This window comes from Myxocyprinus asiaticus, chromosome 3, assembly GCF_019703515.2.
Source record: "Myxocyprinus asiaticus isolate MX2 ecotype Aquarium Trade chromosome 3, UBuf_Myxa_2, whole genome shotgun sequence".
NCBI classification, from domain to species: domain Eukaryota; kingdom Metazoa; phylum Chordata; class Actinopteri; order Cypriniformes; family Catostomidae; genus Myxocyprinus; species Myxocyprinus asiaticus.
In genome coordinates this window covers 29,440,463-29,462,384 of record NC_059346.1, presented here as the reverse complement: position 1 = coordinate 29,462,384, position 21,922 = coordinate 29,440,463, and the positions used below count along the sequence as shown (strand labels likewise).

General features: G+C 37.7%; 1 protein-coding gene across 2 annotated transcripts in view; it reads left to right on the top strand.

Moving 5' to 3' along the window:
• Positions 1–21,922, top strand: part of LOC127420951 (fibrinogen C domain-containing protein 1-like) — a 182,871-nt gene that overhangs the window by 46,246 nt on the left and 114,703 nt on the right. The window lies entirely within an intron of this gene.

The following is a 21,922-nucleotide window of genomic DNA, read 5'->3' as shown; positions in this document are numbered from 1 at the left end:
TGACAACTGTTTCACAAATGGCATGTCCAAAGCCAAGCTCGTTAGCCGAAGCAGCGCGTGAGTCTGAGCTCCACCCCGTCAGGCCTTCAGAATTTCCACAGAATCCCTCAACAGTGCAAATGAATGGGCAACTAAAGTCAGATTGTCAGATTCATCAGCCAATCAGATTGATTTATTTGTTCTTGCTGGGTGTGATCTTTAGGATATGTCCTGGTCGAGGCCTTCTAGCTGGCCTTGAGTGACGCAATCATGCTTTAAGTGACGTAATTTAAAAGCGAAGAGTGCGGGATCTTGCTGACGAGTTGACTGTCATTACTGCCGCTATCGCCATTGAGAAAGAGATCCTTATGGATTTAAAAACCTGAGATGTTCTGCATGACGGTGTGATCGCTTAATTTATTAAAGAGGAAAGGAGGACTGATTTTCACTTCAAGCAAATTGGTAAGTGCTTTTTGCATTGTTATAGCAACATCAGGAGTTTTCTAAGTGTAAATTAGGCTGCTTGAGCATTCAGTGTCAGATCAAGTTTTGAAAAGTAGTGCTGCGTTCCATTCATCTCGGAAAGTTGGATTTTACAACTTCCTACTAGGAAAAGTGCAATGGAATGCATCTTGAAGTCAAAATTACAACTTGCAGGCTCGTGCAGAAATTCTCAACTCACACAAACATGTCGACACTCAGGGCGATATGCAAAGAAAGTGATAAACGTTCACTTTATTAAGTAATATCGCTAAATTAGTTCGTTTCCACATTACATGATATTAAAGCTTGTTTAACAAACACCTGCAGAAACAGGTGTATAAAACATTATAATCTCTTTTGATAATCGTACACCTGTAGCATAAATGCTAGTGCTGCAGCATTGTTTATCAGTTGGGTTACTAGGAGACATCTCTAATGAGACTCAAACCCCTGCTAAGCTAACGGGAGCGTTGCAGTTTCGAATATCGGGGAATAGAATGCATTTATGGTCGGAGATACTGTATCAAGTAGAAATATCCCACATCCAACTTGAATGGAATGCAGCATAACCGTGTACCCTGACGAAATGAAATTTATTGCAAGCAACATTTAAATTGCAAATATTATTAGATAGATTTTTCCAGACATTATAGACCTCCTTGGTAGAGTCATATGAAAAATTATGATTTTGAATGTCTGTTCGGGAGACGTTCATTTCACAAAACAGTCATGCTGCAGTTAAAATTAGGCTTGCTTGAGCAATAAGTGTCATTTCAAGTTCTGGCTTTCGTGCGTGGACATGTTTTTAAAATGTCAATTGGTATTATTAGTTAGCTGCGACATAATGTATGAAGCCCAAAGGCATGGGGAGTCTTATTCTTTGTGAAACTGTGTTTTCTTAATGACATGAATCACACTGAAGGTCTAGCCTTTTAATGCATTGCCCGCCACTGGGAAAAAGAGATATAAAAAGAAAGAAAGTGATTGAGAGTTCATCTTCGTGGTCAGATGGTATTGATTCTCATGTTATTACACGCATTATTCACAGGAAAATCTATGTATGAGTGGAGATATATACACAAGAAGCAATGGTTGAAAAATCCATTTGTCACACTCACTGTAGACTGTCTCCCAATGTGCAATAATTTTTTTTTGTTTTTTTTTGTCATGGGCCCTACTTACGATTGTTTAAAACCTCAAGGTGTCTGTGACTTTCAAAACAATGTTATTAAACAAGTGAGATTTGTCAGCGTGAACAGGCTCTTCAAGTGAGATATGATATGGCTGTTAGAAAGGGATGTTGGTGTTTTTTTTTTTTTTTATTTTTTTTTTATGCCCCAAAATAAATAGCTTTTTAGGGCATTTCCACTCTAAAGCTTGTGGTGCAAAATGTTCTCACTCCCAAGACGCCAAAGGCACTCTCTGGTGTCAGTTTGCAACGCATCCAGCAAGTGCGTTCTTTTCAACGAGAAACCTTTGACACTAACTGACTAACTCGAAGGGCATCAGAATTTTAGAATCATTTAATTATATGTTGGAGTACAATTTTGTCATCGTGACATACTGTATGTTGGGGGAATGATTTTCATTTAATTTGAAATCAGCAACATTTATTCACAGTGGTTAATATTTAATCTGTTGTTTATCTGTATATTTAATCTGTACACATCCTGCACTGCTGAAGTAACCAGTTTCATTCCGGGTGTATTCTGAGTCTTACAGTCATTTGAAGAAGTTTTTAGTCACCAATCACAGTCATCCAGCGTCCACCATAACACATCCTGCACAATGGGACACATTCAAAAATTTTAGGCTCTAGCATAATGACATGGGTTTGACGTTTATGCCATTGGCCCTCGCATGTCTTGTGACTGATTACAGTGACCTCAAGTTTGGATGTACATGTATTTTTGGAATGAGACGTGCCGGTAGAATTAGAATGACACAGGATCAGGATGCCCTCACGGAGGGGAATATTTTTATTGATTAAAACCATCAGTTTCACTCTGCTACTCACACAATGCCATCGAATGGTTTGGAATATTATTATAGAAATTTTTTAAAATAAATGATCATGACTGTACTTTATCTGCTTGTTATGTCTTTTTTTATTTTTGAGAACTGGTTAGGTTTAGGCATAAATGTGCGTTTGGGTGCTTAAAAGTATCTATAAATAATGTTATGTATATTTACATTTACATTTACATTTATTCATTTAACAGACGTGTTTATCCAAAGCGACTTACAAATGAGGAGAACAATAGAAACGATTCATCCAACAAAAGGGGCAACAATATAATAAGTGCTGTAATACAAGTCTCACATAGCTTAGAGCAGTAGACTTAGGAAGGAAAGGATTTAAAAAACATTTTTTTACATGAAGGTAGTGCGTTACTATGATTGGGTTATGTGTTCAAGAAAAGATGTGTTTTTAGCTGTTTTTAGAAAGAGGCTAAAGACACAGCCACTTGGGTGGAATTAGGCAGGTCATTCCACAAGTGGGGAACAGTCAAGGTAAAGGTCCAGGACAGTGATTTTGTGCCTCTATGAGATGGCACCATGAGGCGCCGTTCACTTGCAGAATGCAGGTTTCTGGAGGGAACATAAGTCTGAAGTAGTGTGTTTAGAGTGGGGTGCGGAGCTAGTGGTTGTTTTGTAAGCAAGCATCAATGCCTTGAACTTAACGCGAGCAACCACTGGCAGCCAGTGCAATTTGATGAAGAGAGGTGTGATGTGTGTGATAATGTGACAATATCAAATTATGTACACTACCGATCAAAAGTTTTGAAATGTTTCTCATGATCTTAAAAATCTTTTGATCTGAAGGTGTATGCTTAAATGTCTGAAATTAGTTTTGTAGACAAAAATATTATTGTGCCACCATATAAATATAATTCATTATAAAACTAAAATTTAATTAAAATTTTTTTTTTTTTTTTTTTTTAAATTGATGACTTGGACCGAATAATTAAGAAAAGCAGCCAATAAGTGTCCAGCATAGATGGGAACTCCTTCAATACTGTTTAAAAAGCATCCCAGGGTGATACCTCAAGAAGTTGGTTGAGAAAATGTCAAGAGTACATTTCTGCAAATTCTAGGCAAAGGGTGACTACACTGAAGATGCTAAAATATAACACATTTTTGATTTATTTTGGATTTTGTTTAGTCACAACATAATTCCCATAGTTCCATTTATGTTATTCCATAGTTTTGATGACTTTATTCTAAAATGTGAAAAAAAAACAAAAAAAAAACTTTTGACCGGTAGTGTATATCAAAGTGTTTCTTTCATGTTTTATATTGTTGATTATTGGTTAGGTTTAGAAATGGGGTTGGGTTAGGTGATGTAAAATATTATATATGATTGTATAATGTAATATCACACTTAGATATTTATAAGTATAATAAAACATTCAGGTTAAACACATAAAATAATATTCAAAGATTGATAACTGACGACAAACTTTTCCCATTGAAAACAATAGGGTTTCTCACTGCGACAATAAGAGGATGTCAGAGGGCACCTTTGGCATCATCATGCAGAAGCGGACGGCTTCTGCACAAGCATCAAAATTGGACGCTTAGGGAATGAGAACGAGTTGTGCGGTGGGGTCCATTTGATGTAGGGAAGGAAATTGTAAAGTGTTTAATGATTCTGGTACCGATTCAGATTCCTCTCAATTATTCTGGTTCCTTAACAGTTCCCTTAGGGATTCTTTCAGTACTTTTGATCAAAAAATATTTAGAAATAAGAAATGCAATTCTTATTGGATTTTCTGCCCTCTGCTGTCTGTTGCCGAATGATGAGATCATTTAATATTTTGACAGAACAGATTCTTGCAAATGGTTTACACAGACTCAGTCATAAATTTGTTCATCAAAATAAAACTCATAATGTGTGTCTTTAATTACACATTGTCATATCAACAACCAACCAATATTCACTCTGAATTCTTGGTTAATTTCAAGTCAGAAATGTCGAAATGTATGACTTGCAGTTCAGTACGTTTTTTGACGGAGGTGGAAAGTAACAAATGACTACTCTACTTACAGATTTAATATATATATATATATATATATATATATATATATATATATATATATATATATATATATATATATTTTTTTTTTTTAACAAAATATGTATTTACTTGATTCATAGTATTTCTCAGTATTTCTGCTTGTACTGAAGTGAATAATTTCTTCAGTAGCAATACTTTTACTAAAGTAGACATTTTCAGCTATTCATTAAGAAGAACGGGCTCATGAAAGTTATTTTTTTCGGTAGGAAGTGTTGTATGTTTTGCAGTGTAGATTAAAAAGAATAATTAATTTGGTAATCAGACTACACTAATCGCACTGTAGATTTTGCACTGTAGATTCAAATGAACCGGCTCATAAGAGTAATTTGTTCAGGAATCAGACTATACAGGTTGAGCTGTATGTTTCGCTATGTTGATTCAACAGTGGTGTTGCAGTGCCCTGATTGGTAGCAGGAGACACTGTCAGAGTATTTAAGCAGGGTACTGCATCCGTATTGACTGAATAATGCACATTTGAGAACCGTTAACAGAACAAAAAATCATGAAAATCATTCGGTTCCAGTACTGGAAGCAGTTCTGAATAAGAACTGGTTCTTGGTTCCAAACCCTAATTTGACATCAGAGTTTAGTTTAATGTGTAATGGGTTGGTGTAAAAGCTGTTTTTCAAACCGGGGTGTGCACTAACAGCAAGCAATGCATCTGTGAAAAAGTCAGAAAATTAGTAAAACAGTGAAGATGTCATCTTCGCCTTCTGAGTCATTACCTAGATGCAGTGGTACACAGCTGCTGCCTAGTTGTCATGATGGTATTCACGTTGATGATGCAGTTGTACAACGGTTCTTAAATAATTAAAGACCAGCAGTGCAGGGTTGGAATCAAACTCAGTTTTGGACCATGCTTTTGAAGCAAGTATGAAAACAGCCTTACAGCAGTCTGTTGTGTTACTGCACATTTGTTAATATTATGTGAACACTAAAAACCCTGGTCAAGAACTCCATTAAGACACCTGATTTGAGGAGAACATCAGGGCTAACTGCTTAGACGTAGATGCTCCTGGCAAATGACTCATCAGATGTTCCCAGGGGGCTGTAATGTTATAAACACAATTAAATGTATACATTTAAATAAAAAAATAAACAACAACAACAACAACAATATATCTGTTCATACCCCTACGGCAAAATTAGATGGATTTGTCTTATCAAGAGGAATTTAATGCAAGCCGGTTTAATGGACAGTATGAATCATTTGATAAGCCAAATCATAAAAGCTACTATAATCTGGCTGTTATTGTTGGAACAGTGACAAAGCACAAAGATAATTTCTGGAGTTTAAGTGTTGATGTGTAATCACTTGCTTTTGATGTTTTAATGCATTTTAATATCACCATGTTCTTGTTAGTTTGGTATTAGTGTACAAAAAAATGCTGATTTGGCCACCTTGCTGCCACCAGGTTAAAAACTGCATGTTTGGTCAACAGATGGTCTTGTTCCTAAAGAGTTCTTGTAAAAACTGGTCTTTTCCTGTACTGGACAAAAAGGCTGCAAACAAAAGCTGCTGTGCACCAATGGCCTGTAAATGTATGTTTCGATTTCATGGATTTATTGCTATCCACTGGGTGCAACTGCAAAAATATGTATTGTTTATAATGTGTCTTTCTCAAACTGATCTCATGAAAAGTCATATATAATTTACGAGTTGGCTATTTCATATGGTGTCGCACGATGTTGTTCGCATAAACTCGTATGATTTCATCACGTGCAAATTCCCGGATGTCTAATGCGGAAGTAAGTGCGAGATTCGCGCAGGAGGCGTTAAGGACATGCTTATTAATATTATGCCCTTACCCAAACCCCTTATCTAAACTTAACCAATCAGTAGAGTGTGTAAACATGATAGGAAGCTGTTGTGTGTGACAGAAGCAAGTAAATCTTGCGTATTAGATGGAAACGATGTCCAGCGACATCATTGGCAGTAGTGAAAGTCATAGGAATTCAAACGAATGCAGTCGCACGATATCATAAGAATTTATAAAAGTCGTACGAATCTGGACGATTTCGCCATGAGAGTGTGTTGGTCTTTCTTATTGCTAGTTTCTACTGAAACAGAAAAGTTTGGGCTGTTTCAAAGTCAATAAAGGCAGGCAGTCTAATCAGTGATGTGCCATCCATTCCTTTATCTTTTCCGTATCTCTCTTGTCCATCTGCATACTTTTGTATTTCATTGTTTCCTCTGTCTGTCTCATCTCCTCTCCCAGCTGGAGGGTGTAATTCTGGGCTTATGTCTCTTAAGACGAAGACAGAATGTGTGGAAAGCTGCTGTCTCTAAATTAGCTAAACGAGAAGTCAGCTTATGCACACCTTTAAAGAAGACATGGAACTGTTTCTCTCTCTCTCTCTCTCTCTCTCTCTCTCTCTCTCTCTCTCTCTCTCTCTCTCTCTCAGTGCTCATGTAAGAAATACATAAGACATCCTTCCATCCCTTTTATCTTTATCTATACGCTTATAGTATTTGAAAACTATTTTTCACACAAAAACCAAGAAATCCCTCAAAATGTTACAATTCCTGACTGAATTTTCTGCATCTGAACAATTAAATAAAATGACCTAGTCTCTGAAAAAAAGAAAAGAAAAAAAGACCTGGTGTTAAAGGAATGTTCCGGATTCAAAACAAGCTAGCGTCTGTTGGCATTATTGTCATCACAGACACGTGTGTAAAAACAAATAATTCATGTTTACTGTAATGCACTTGCTACTGAAATCTATGTGGCAAGGCATGATCAATTCTTTTGTACAAAAATATGTGTTATTTGAGCTGTAATCATCTGCTTTCTTTTAGCAGTGAGACTACATTTTTGGATTTTTCTAAACTATATGTAAATAGTTATGCATAAGTTATAGGGTTTACTGGCTTTGGTCATGACATGAGTTGAAAGATTGTATCTAACTTTTTGTTATATTTGTTAGTTTTTACTTCCTGGAATAAAATGAACAGAATCTTTCACAATAAGACTAGGAACACATATTAAGAAAGCTAATAAGATCAATTTTGATTTCCTGTTTGACTCTACGTTGTATTTAACCCGCAACATTCCTTTAAAAGGGTTTCCACATTCCGACTTCAGCACACAGTATTTGTAAGAACTGCTGGGAAAGATAATCCATTGAGCATGTGAAAGCAACATTACAGAGAGGACTGAGAGGCGTTGCTAATGTTTCTTTGATCTGATTCTGTTGCCACTGTAGTGAAATGCTAATGCAACATTGTCCACTTTTATTTTCTGGGACATGTGAAAGATTGAATCAAATGAGATGCTTACAAAAGTGTATGTGACCTTGTTTGTTTGTGTGTTTTCAAGATAAGAGGAAATATAGCATTAAGAAAATTGTATCATTAGACAGGGATTATTGTCATACTATCTCAGTTTGCATGCATACTTTATGCTGATGAGAATAGAGCATCAGGGGTTTAGCCAGGGGTTGCATTAACTGAAAATTCTCCATGATTCACCGATTTTTTGAAAGATAGATGGAAAATGGAAAATGTTGTCTGTCATTTTGACATATAAAAAATAAGAAAAACATTTTCTCCTAGTGCATCAGTTTTGACTTCACTGTCTCTCTCACACACACTCCTTCTGCATGTGTGTGTGTGTGTGTGTGTGTGTGTGTGCCATGTTTATTGCCTGGTATTAAGATGCATATTAACAGGCATCATCACCATTAACACATGGTACTATGCATCTCTTTTGAACAATTGTGTTCATATTTTGAGGAGAGGTCTGAATAATTGACTGCATGTATCAGTCATCATTACGTTAGTGTGCTACTGCATGATCAGTGTGTCACTTTATTATAATAAAACACAAAAAAGTATAGTAACAAAATGAAAGCGAGAAAAAAATAGAACATCGTTTCTGCCAATTACTTGCAAGTGAAAACATTAGCCTATGTTTAGAGTCGAATTGTCAGTTATTTTGAGTTATTTTAGAGGAGTACCAGCATTAGAGCTTCAGAGATGTGTGCGCTTCTCATCTGTGACTTTATCGTTATAGGCTATCATGCACATTAAAGAAGTTCCGTGAACCTGTGCATTTTCTGATCAGATGTTTATTTAATTTAAAAGCCGCACATACCGGTAAAATTTAAAAATCTTGTTTTAGAGTAGCGGTTAATTGACAGGTAGGTACTTTCACCCAAGTATTATTCGTTTCACAAGGCTTGCGCTTGGGGAGTCAAATATATTATTAAACCTATCCACTGTCATGTATATGCCATTATAATGGATATGTGAGTGTAGTACTTAAAACAAGTATGATGGATAAAAATGGAAATTTTACAACTCAGTCTGTCAGAGTAACAGATAAATATTTTTTTCTAGTGCAACCTCTGCCTGTAACAGGTAAGGTGGACCAAAAAGAGGTCTGAGCCCACTTCCAAGGCCATGGACAGAGTGAATGCAAAGAGAACTGGGTCCTTTTTCACTCGGTTCACTTTTTGGTCTGCTTAAAGGGTTTGGTTCTTTGATGACCCAAATGCGAAAACACCCTTAGATAGCTGAGCAAACGTGTTTGTGTGTGTATGTGTGTGTGTGTGTGGGCGGGTTTGGGTGGTTTACGAGGACATTTTTTTAGGTTACAAACTGGAAATTACAAGGGTATTATGCAATAAATGTGGTTTATGAGGACATTTCTAGTGTCCCCATAATTTAAATTGCTTAAAAAACATACTAAACGATGTTTTATTGCAAATGTAAAAATGCAGAAAGTTTTTTTGTGAGGGTTAAGTTTAGGGGTAGGGTTAGGGTTAGGGGATAGAATCTATAGTTTGTACAGTATAAAAATCATTGTGTCTATGGAGAGTCCTCATAATGATAGCTGCACCAACATGTGTGTGTGTGTGAGTGTGTGTGTGTGTGTGTGAGAGAGAGAGTGTGTGTGTGTGTGTGTGTGTGTGTGTGTGTGTGTGTGTGTGTGTGTGTGTGTGTTTGTTTTGGAAGGGGGGCAAAGAGAAAGTGCATCACTCAGAATGATTCTCTGTTCTGAAGTTGCTTCAATCTTCACTCAAAGAACTGAATACAACAAGCAAAAATAGCTATAAATCTGCTATGGCTCAGCTGGAGAAAATCAGCAGTAGAACATGGCAAAGAAAACAGAAAACAATGACAGACATGGTTGATCTGCAGGGAAAATGGATTATATAGTCCCTGCCATCAATACCCCCTGCAACCTTGTGAAAGGTTTGCATATAAATCTATTTTGCCAGTTTTTCATCAGGATGAAACAGCTGCTCAAGAGAAAAACTGTCCAAGGTGCATTGCTGGGTTCAGTTCAATTGGATTACATGTAGTTCATATGCGCATATCAGTCAGACCTGTTAAATAATATAATGTTTGTGCTTTATCATGAACAGTTGGCTTGAAAAATATGAAGCATCAGACGTCCATGAATTATGTTGGAACTAGAAAAGTATATTTAAAACTGACCAAGGAGTTTTGTTATCTTGTGCTGGCATTGTTGCTTATTAAAAACATTTCAATGTGAAACTAAATTTGTATCATATATATTTATTAAAACCTGTCCACTTCAGTTCCAGATAAAAGACAATAATATATATTTGAAAAATGTGTTTGAGAGCCAGACTAGCAACAGAATAGTAAAACCGCACATTCCCCTTATTGTTTGAATTTAGACAGCATCTGAACTCCATGTTTCTGAGATGATAAAGTATGGTAGGTATGCAGGTGTGAAGTATAACTACATTCCCGAACAAACTACATCTACCATATTGGCACTGTCCTTTGTCCCGTTTTTCTGACCTACAGTTGCAATCGAAATTATCGCCCCCACCCCCCCCCCCCCCCAAGACAGTAAGGATTTACAAAGGTAAGCTTTTCTGATGACCCAGAATTTTTAAACTTTACATCTATATCAGTTGAGTGACACATTCAAAGTCATAGTGTGAATATATAACCTAATATTTCTAAACAGCAGGATTTTTTAAAAATACAGCCATGTCATAATTATTCAACCCCTATTGCATGTAGCTGTTTCTTAAATATGTAAGGCTACACAAGTAATTGTTTTAAAACAAAATTAAGTCATCAATCTGCAATGGCACTTATTTAAGTTTTAAAATTTAAGTTTAGCGTTGTAAGCAAAAATGTATTTCTATGCAAAAAAATGCAATTAAAAATAAGCTGTCTCAAAAGCTAATAGAGGAGATTATTTCATTACACAAGAAAGGTCATGGCTAAAAGTACATTTCCAAGGTACTTCAGTTTCCAATAGACAAAGTTGGCAGCACCATTCATACTTGTTTAAATATGGTACAACAGCAACCTTCTTGGGGTGTGGAAGAAAGCAAAACTTCACCAAGGGAAATGTTGACATGAATATTCAAGAAGTAATAGGAAAGAAGTAGGAAAGACCTTTGGAGTCCTGGAAGAAGGTTTTATAGATGTATGACACTAAACTGAAAATGAGTTTTAGACCCATGGGTCAACAGTACGTCTACAGTAAGATGACAAGGTGATGACAAGAACGACATTATCCCCACAGTCAAGCATGGAGGTGGGTCAGTCCTGTTATGGGGGTGTTTTGCGGCTGCAGGAAACGGCTATCCTGACTATGTGACTGACATCATGGATTCTTTCAGGTATCAGGCCATTTTGGCATGAAAAATGTAATGCCTTCAGTATGTAAATTGAAGCTCTATGATCACTGGACTTTCCAGCAAGACAATAACACCAAGGATACATCCAAGTTGTCCAAAATCTGGTTCAGGGATAGGTTGTAGAATGTCCTTAAATGGCCCTTTCAGTCCATCATTAAAATCCCATTGCAAACCTTTGTTGGTATTTCAAGGAAGCAGTGGCAGCACAGAAACCAAAGAATGTCAATGAGCTGGAAGCTTGTGCTCATGAGAAATGTGTAAAAATTCAAATAGAGAGGTGTCCGAAGCCTGAGAACACTTACCTGAAACATTTATTTGCTGTTATTAAGGATAAAGGATGCTCCACAAATGATTGACTTTGGGGGTTATATATTTTTGACATGACATTTGTGGAGAGAATTAGTTATTTTTTATTTTAAAATTCGGGTAAACAAAACTCTTTGTTCTCAAAATCACTCAAATGTGTATTAAAAACTTACTTTGACTGTTTACTGAGGTTTTAGTTGATGTTTTTTAATTCACATCACCAGAATGTATTGCTGGTCAGGGGGGTTGAATAATTTTGATTGCAACAGTATAATGTACTAACAACAAACCACAAAAACAATTTACTGCTGAGTTATTAAACAAGAACAACAAGGAACAACTTTCTCTGTACCTACAGAATAGTCAAGCAAGTCATTTTTATTTGTATAGCGCTTATCACAATACACCTAATTTCAAAGCAGCTTTAAGGCCGAAACATACTGTACTCTATGCAAGAACGTGACGCAGATGCTTTTGGCAACACAAGATCGATTTTGTGTGTTTTGTTCCAAAATGTGTCAAACTGAAATTCATAACTAAACAAAAGTATGCGTTACATTCTCAACGTTGCTGCAAGGGCTGCTATTGCAGACAGTAGAGTGAATTGTCCGCTTCTACAAGGAATATTCTCTTTCAAGTCAACTACTGTGAAGGCAGAGCAACAGTTTAAAGATGATTTTGCTGTGCAAGTAAGATTAAGTTAGTATATGAATTGAATACCAACTTACCTGAATAATAACACATCCAGTTTAACGGCACAGACTTCTGAAGGTAACTCTATTGCCCCCTTGAGTACTGAGGCTCGTTACCTTGACAGTAATGCACGTTATGTACAATGCACATTGGTTATGTGTTGTCTATCAACTTGAGTCTGCATTCGCATGTTTTCCCCCTTTCCTTTTCTGCATTCGTATGTCTCTGGCCTACAGAAAATCTATAAATCTTACACCTGAAAAGAGCTATTTGGGTCACTTCTCTTACAGTTTTAGGAAATGTGATAGCAAAGTGTCCACTAGTTGCACACTTCAGAATCTCAGCAGATGCAATGTGTCATCCAGGTATTTGTTTGCCTGCTGTATCAAGAAAATAATTATTCTGACATCCTACTTATTTGCTTTTTGTATACTGTCTAGCAGGGCAGTATGCATATTCGCACAGGGAATTCATGTATTCAACAAGTTCAATATGGCTTGATCCTATTTAAAGAATACAGAAAGCTTATTAGTGTCCTCAACATTTTTCAGCAACCTTCATAGATGGAAGAGGGAGGATCCCTGATCTCTCTGAGTAAACTGCTCACTTAAGTGCTTCCCAGAAATCTTTTTATTTTCCCAGAGTTGATCGTTAAAGCCAAATCGTAAAGCAAGCCATTAACCACCCATCAGCATGAGTCAGTGCCAGCATGGCTGTTTTGCATATTAATAAATAGGAAAGCTTGAAAACAGAACATATGTGTGGGCACTTATTCAGAGAATTACATATATTACATGGTAAGCACAGCCACAGCCATTGCATCCTTGCATAAAAAAACACACACGTACATATTCACATTCACGTACATTTGTTTGGTTGGTAAACTCAAAGTGGTTTAATTTTCTCCCCTTTAATGGAAGCAGCAAAAATGGAGTGCTGTTTCTATTAACTGTGCAAAACAGGTAATGGAGTGAATAGATAATGCACACTGACACCACACACACTCGCACACACAAGATGTGAAGTGTCTGCTTCAACATCCTGTTGCTGCTGGCACCTAGCTCGAGTCTGTGTTTGTAGCCTGCTAGCTTTTATTTAGCATCGCTTATCTATCTGTTTTCAGCCTTTAATCCTTAACATCTGCCATTTTTCAGCGCACATTGGGTTTCCCCCCACATTATTCTCTTATCGTGATTCAACTGCGTACATTTTCCACGTGCATCCACTTTCTATTTTTATCGCAATTAAACTGTGTGCAATTTTACAGCATGCACCCATTTTTCTCCTCTGTGTTACACAAATTATTGCATCGATCTCAAAGCACCACTTATCAAGAACAACCATAACAACAAATAATTGCGTGAGGGATTCACATCGATCTCAAACCCTCACCACTTAGGAACAACCAACAACAACAACAAACAACTGCGGTAAGTCATGGCATCCGCTCATGTTATTACTTCCTGCATTGCATGTCACATGTTTAAAATAGCCTCTTTTGTCGGCAGTGAGGGATTCACATGTGATAAATGTAAGGAATTAGTCAGGCTGACAGAGAAGGTTAATGAGTTAGAGACATGCATCTGAATGCTAGTGGAGGTCAGTGAGAAAGAGAAGCCGGTAGATACTGTTTCGGATGCGGGCAGTACAGAGAGCAACACACACACTTTGGTTCCGGCTGTAGAGCCCCCGCAGCAGGGCGTTTGGGTGACGTCTCGGCAGCATACTCGCTTAGCAAAGCGACACCACTCTCCCGTTCCTGTTAGGGTTTCCAATCAATTCTCCCCACTCAGTGATGCACCCACTGAGAATCATGTTGAAAGAGCCCTTGTTATTGATGATTGTAAGGAAAGTGGGAATAGAAACTCCAGCCACTATTGTTAAATGCATTTTGGGTACCAGAGCATCTGACATAAAATCAAATTTACAAGTGCTGGCTAATGCTAAATGTAGATTTTCTAAAACTGTTATTCATGTCGGCACTAATGATGTCCAGCTTTGCAGTTGGAAATCACTAGAGATAATGTTAAAGAGGTGTGTGAATTTGCAAAAATGATGTCAGACACTGTAATATCCCTGCTCGTCATGGTGACGAGGTTTATAGTAGATTAGTGTCACTGAATGGCTGGATGTCTGAGTGGTGTCTGGAGAATAGAATAGGATTTATAGACAATTGGAAGAGTTTTTGGGGTAGACCTGACCTGCTAAAGAGAGACGGACTCCATCCTTCCAGGGAAGGTGCTGCTATCCTCTCTAGTAATTTGGCTCATAGTCTTAATAATGATAGTATTTGACTAACTGGGGCCCAGGTCAGGAAGCAGACAAACTGGTTAATCCGAATGTCTGCTAGCTGCCTTGAGACGTCACACAGGTCACATAAACTACAACACATAGAGACTGTATCACCTAGATATCACATAGAGACTGTGTCTGTTCCCCGAACTACCAAACACAAAACCCTCACTAAATCATTTAGAACATTTTTTATTAAAGTCAAACTTGAAACTCATATAAAGATAGGACTACTAAACATTAGATCTCTTTCTACCAAAGCACTCATTATAAATGAAATGATTACATATCATAGTTTGGATGTGCTCTGTTTGACTGAAACCTGGCTTAAACTGGATGAATATATTAGTTTAAATTAATCTACTCCCCCAGGATATTGTTATAAACATGAGCCTCGTCTGAAGGGTCGAGGAGGAGGTGTTGCTACAATTTACAGTGAAGTTTTTGGTGTTACTCAGAGGACAGGATATAAATTTAAGTCTTTTGAACTAATTATGCTTAATATGACACCGTCAGATATAGATATAAATAAAAAAACTAGAAAGAACTATGCCCAAATACAGACAGCACATTACATGCCCCACAAGAGACAGAAATACACTGGATCACTGCTACACAACAATAAAGGATGCATATCGCTCTGTCCCTAGAGCAGCTTTGGGACTATCTGATCACTGTCTGGTTCATCTTCTTCCAAACTACAGACAGAAATTAAAATCTGCTTAGCCTGTAGTAAGGACTATAAAGAGATGGACCAATGAAGCAGAGCTGGAACTACAAGCCTGCTTTGACTGCACTGATTGGAGTGTTTTTGAGGCTGCAGATACCAATCTGGATGAGCTCACAGATACTGTTACATCATATATCAGTTTTTGTGAGGATATGTGCATTCCTACTAGGACATATTTAACATTTAACAACGACAAACCATGGTTTACAGCAGAACTCAGGCAGCTTCATCAGGCCAAAGAAGATGCATACAGAGGTGGGGATAAAGTCTTGTACAATCAGGCCAGGAACACACTGAATAAGGAAATCAGAGTGGTTAAAAGAAGATACTCTGAGAAGCTGAAAAACAAGTTTTCAGCTAACGACCCTAAATCAGTGTGGAGTGGCATGAAACAACTTACAAATTACAGGACTCCTACCCCCAACTCTGTGGTGGACCAACATCTGGCTACTGTACAATGTGTTCTACTGTAGATTTGAAAGGCCCAATCTCACACCCCACACCTGCCTGACCTTCACTTCACACAAACACCAACACCTCCTGCAACCCCCCTCCTCCCCCCTCCTGCTACTCGACCTGCACTTTAGATCTGAGAAGATGATGTGTGCCGTGTCTTTAGGAAACAACAGATAAGGAAAGCTTTAGGCCTAGTTGGTGTTTCACCTGCATGTCTTAGATCCTGTGCTAACCAGCTGGCCCCCATCTTCACACTGATTTTCAATAGATCACTGGAGCAGTGTGAAGTCCCATGCTGCTTCAAATGCTCAATCATCATTCCTGTCCCAAAGAAACCCAAAATCACAGGACTTAATGACTACAGATCTGTCACCCTGATGTCTGTGGTCATGAAGTCATTTGAGAGACTGGTGTTGGCCCACCTGAAGGACATCACTGGACTCTTTCTAGATCCCCTTCAATTTGCTTATCGAGCAAACAGGTCTGTGGATGATGCAGTCAACTTGGGATTGCATCATATCCTGCAACATCTGGACAGACCAGGGACATATGCAAGGATCCTTTTTGTGGTCTTCAGTTTGGCTTTCAACACCATCATCCCAGCTATTTTCCAGACTAAAATACACCAACTCTCTGTTCCCACGTCTATCTGTCAGTGGATTACCAGCTTTCTGACGGACAGGCAGCAGTTTGTGAGATGGGAAATTTACTTCCAGCACCTATACAATCAGCACTGGTGCCCCCCAGGGATGTGTGCTCTCCCCACTACTCTTCTCCCTCTACACTAATGACTGCATCGCCAAGGACCCCTCTGTCAAGCTCCTGAAGTTTGCAGACAACACCACTGTCATCGGCCTCATCCAAGATGACGATGAGTCTGCATACAGAAGGGAGGTTAAACAGCTGGCTGTCTGGTGCAGTCAAAACAACCTTGAGCTGAACACGCTCAAAACAGTGGAGATGATTGTGGTCTTTAGGAGGAACACCCCAACATTGACCCCCCTCACCATTCTAAACAGCACTGTGGCAGCAGTGGAGTCATTTAGGTTCCTGGGCACTATCATCTCACAGAACCTGAAGTGGGAGACCCACATTGATTACATTGTGAAAAAGGCCCAGCAGAGGTTTCATCCTTTGCTAGTTGAGGAAGTTCAACTTGCCACAGGCGCTACTGATACAGTTCTACTCAGCAGTCATTGAGTCTGTCCTCTGCACTTCAATATCTGTCTGGTTTGGTTCAGCTACGAAATTGGATATCAGAAGACTACAAAGGACAGTTCAGACTGCTGAGAGGATTATTGGTTGCCCCCTGCCCTCCCTTCATGAACTATACACTTTCAGATTGAGGAAAAATGCTGGAAAAATCACTCTGGACCCACTCACCCAGCCCACTACCTTTTTGAACTGTTGCCTTCTGGCTGACGCTTCAGAGCTCTGAGCACCAGAACCATCAGGCACAGGAACAGTTTTTTCCCTCAGGCTATCCTTCTCATGAACAGTTAAAACTGCCCCATTGAGCAATAATTAATGTGCAATACACAGCTTAGTCTTTTTATATTATCCAACACATCCAACCTCTTCTGCCATTACATTCCCTTGCACTGTATATAACCGATTTGTATTTAGATTTGCACTATGTATGTCTATGTGTGTATGTATGTATGTGTGTGTGTGTGTGTGTGTATGTATGTATGTGTGTATGTATTTGTGTGTATATATATATATATATATATATATATATATATATATATATATATATATATATGTGTGTGTGTGTGTGTGTGTCTATTGTGTATTCTATATATACTTTATTTTCTTTTCAATATTTATTTATTTTTTATTCTATTTTTTTTTTTTTTTTTTTATAAAAGTCTTGTTGCTGTTTTGTATTGTGTACTGGAAGCTCCTGTCACCAAGACAAATTCCTTGTATGTGTAAGCATACTTGGCAACAAAGCTCATTCTGATTCTGATTCTGATAGCTTCACTAATAATCTTCCAGATCTATCTCATACACTCAGTAAACCCCAAAGCCTAGAAGAACTTGATGAAATAACAGAAACTATAAATACAGTCATCTCTAGCACTCTTGATAATGTCGCCCCCCCTTTGATTAAAGAAAATTAAAGAAAAAAGCCCTGCATCATTGTACAATGATCACACTCATGCTCTCAAGAGAGCAGCTCGGAAAATGGAGCGCGAGTGGAAGAATACAAAATTAGAGGTATTTCATGGTGCATGGAAGGATAGTACAGATAGTATAGACAGGTACTAAAAGCTGCCAGGTCAGCATATTTGAGCAAACTCATAGAAAATAACCACAACAATCCTAGGTGTTTATTCAGTACTGTGGCTAAATTGGTTAGGAATAAAGCCTCAACAGAACCAGATATTCTGTCGCAGCACAAGAGTAATGACTTCATGAATTTCTTTACTGATAAAATTGAAATAATCAGAAATAAAATTGGAATTATGCAATCATCTGTCACAGTACCTCTGAAAACAGTGTCTCATAATTTTCCTCACATGCAGCTTCAGTCCTTTGCTGTCATAGGTCATGAAGAGCTAACAAAACTTATCGAAACATCAAAAGCCACAACTTGTTTGTTAGATCCAATACCAACCAAGCTCTTAAAAGAGGTATTCCCTGTAACATCAGAACCTCTTCTTAACATCATTAACTCCTCGCTATCCTTGGGACATGTCCCAAGAAACTTTAAAATAGCATTTATCAAACCGCTTATTAAGAAGCCACAACTTGATCCTGGAGAACTGGCTAATTATAGACCGATTTCAAATCTCCCGTTTATGTCGAAAATACTAGAAAAGGTAGTATCCTCCCAAATATGTTCATTTCTACAGAGAAATAGTACATATGAACAATTTCAGTCAGGATTTAGGCCTCATCACAGTACAGGGACTGCACTTATCAGAGTTACAAATGACCTGCTTTTATCATCTGATCGCGGCTGCATTTCACTTCTAGTGCTTTTAGATCTTAGTGCTGCATTCGACACGATAGAACATTCTCTAGAATAGGCTAGAGAATTATGTTGGCTTTTGTGGAGTTGCATTAGCATGGTTTAGGTCCTATTTAGCAGACCACTACCACTTTGTCTATGTAAATGAAGAATTGTCAAACCAAACAAAAGTAAAGTATGGAGTGCCACAGGGATCAGTTTTAGGGCCTCTGCTTTTCTCCTTGTATATACTTCCCCTGGGAGATATTATCAGGAATCATGGAATAAGTTTCCACTGTTATGCTGACAATACCCAACTTTATATTTCTTCAAAACCTGATGAGATTTCACAATTCTCCAAATTAGCAGAGTGTATCAATGAAATAAAAGATTGGATAAAATTTCCTTCTACTCAATTCCGACAAAACAGAGGTGCTAATTATTGGACCAAAAACCTCTAAAAATAAGCTGCTAAAATATAATTTGACTCTCGATGGATGTACTGTTACATTGTCTTCAACAGTGAAGAACATAGGTGTTATATTTGATACCAATCTGTTGAAAATCAAATTACCAATGTATGTAGAACAGCATTCTTCCACCTAAGAAATATTGCTAATTACGATGCATGCTCTCTATTGCTGATGCTGAAAAACTAGTTCATGCGTTCATGACCTCAAGACTAGATTATTGTAATGCATTACTGGGAGGATGTCCAGCAAGGTCAATAAACATACTTCAATTAGTTCAAAATGCAGCAGCCAGAGTGCTGAAGAGCACCAAGAAATATGATCATATTAGCCCCATTTTATCATCGTTACATTGGCTACCTGTTAAATTTAGTATTAATTTTACAATTCTGTTAACTACGTAAAAAGCTTTGAATGGTCTAGCTCTGCAGTACTTAAATTACCTTCTACCATGCTATATTCCATCACGTTCATTACGATCACAAAATTCTGGCCTGCTAGTAGTTCCTAGAATATCAAAATCCACAAAAGGAGGTAGATCCTTTTCATATTTGGCTCCTAAACTATGGAATAGTCTCCCTAATACTGTTCGAGATGCAGACACACTTACTCAGTTTAAGTCTAGACTAAAGACTCATCTATTTAGCCAGGCATACACCTAATTTATCCTTCAGCTCACAATTAGGCTGCTTTAGTTAGGTCTGCCGGAAACAGAAACAGTGATCATGTTCTATAACTCTGCAATAAATTTAATGGCATCTATGCTAATATTATTTTATTTGTTTCCCTGTATCAACCTCGGGACTCCTATACTGAGGTCACCAGAACCAACTGGATCCAGCTCCATTCCTGCTTCGTGTTGGACTCCACTGCTACGTGTCGCTGTGGGATGATGACTAAAAGCAATTGGTGCCAGTCAAACATCACTTCAGTCTATTATGATGGATTTTAGAGGATGAACTGATGCCAACTCCAACCATAAGACATGGGATACTTCATATGCCATTGCCTGAACCTTGGACTTAGGATGGACCTCACCGAAATGACCTGCCAGTTGAACTGTGATGCACCTCACTGGTCTCTGCCTGCATCACCTCGGTCTAATGATGGACTACACTCTTGAAATGGAATACATAGACTATCAATTAATTGCCAACAAATCCCTTCATCAGCCAACTTACAAGGACAATTGCATCTATGTGAACTTCTGCAGTTAATCCAGGATGGACTTCAAAGACATTAGTCATTAATCTTACAGTTCATACAAAATCTTTGTTTTAAACACTGACCCTTAACACTTACTTAGTTTAATAATTTTAAATCATGACTTGCACTATACATAAGTAATATTGGCATTATATTCATGATGTTAGCCAGAGGGGAAATGGCCCCCACAGTGAGTCTGGTTTCTCCCAAGGTTATTTTTCTCCATTAACCAACATCTTATGGAGTTTTGTGTTCCTTGCCACAGTCGCCTTCGGCTTGCTCACTGGGGTTATAAATACAATTATTATTTAATTACTTATTTTTGAACACAATTCACAATCGTATTTTATCAAACTACACAATGATGACTCTAAGACATTATAGATATTACAATTTTATCTTCTGTTAATGCCTGATCTTCTGTAAAGCTGCTTTGAAATGATGTGTGTTGTGAAAGGCGCTATACAAATAAAAATTATTTGAACTGACTTGCTTCTGAGTGGAACTGAGATTTGGTGAAATACTTGTTTGTGAGATGCATTCTTCCGATGAAGAACTCCAAAGTCTCATAGAAAGCTTCATTTTTATTCTTATTTCTTGATAAGAGCTAGGAATCCATGAGATATGCAAATAGTATGGTTTTAAGCATGTATGACAAATGTTATGTCTGGCATACACTGCCTGCATCCCTGCTATTTGCATATCACATGAATACCCTCACTATTAGAAGTCTTATAATTTAATTCAATTAAACAAAAAAATTGTCAGTGCTATCATTAAGTTGTTCACCTGCTAAAATGCTTGTGAATATTGGATATTTTGTCTGGTAGGGTTTTTGAAGCTAATATTGCTTGGAAGGCTATTATGAATCGAACATTACTTGTGTGTTAACCGATCGCAATGTTTTTTTTACCTATAATGTACTAACAACAAACCACAAGAACAGTTAACTGCTGAGTTATTAAACAAGAACAGCAAGGAACAACTTTCTCTGTACCTACAGAATAGTCAAGCAAGTCATTTTTATTTGTATAGCACTTATCACAATACACCTAATTTCAAAGCAGCTTTAAGGCCGAAACATACTGTACTCTATGCTAGAACACGATGCAGATGCTTTTGGCAACACAAGATCAATTTTGTGTGTTTTGTTCCAAAATGTGTCAAACTGAAATTCATAACTAAACAAAAAGTATGCGTTACAATCTCAGCATTGCTGCAAGGGCCGCTATTGCAGACAGTAGTGTGAATTGTCCACTACTAGATGGAATTTTCTATTTTAAGTCAACTACTGTCAAGGCAGAGCAACAGTTTAAAAATAATTTTGCTGAGCAAGTAAGATTAAGTTAGTATATGAACTGAATACCAACTTACCTGAATAATAACACATCCAGTTTAACGGCACAGACTTCTGAAGGTAACTCTATTGCCCCCTTGTGTACTGAGGTTTGTTACCTTGACAGTAATGCACGTTATGTTCAATGCACATTGTTAATGTGTTGTCCATCAGCATGAGTCTGCGTTTGCACATTTGTCCCCTCTCCTTTTCTGCATTCGTATGTCTCTAGCTTTACAGAAAATCTATAAATCTTACACTTGAAAAGAGCCATTCGGGTCACTTCTCTTACAG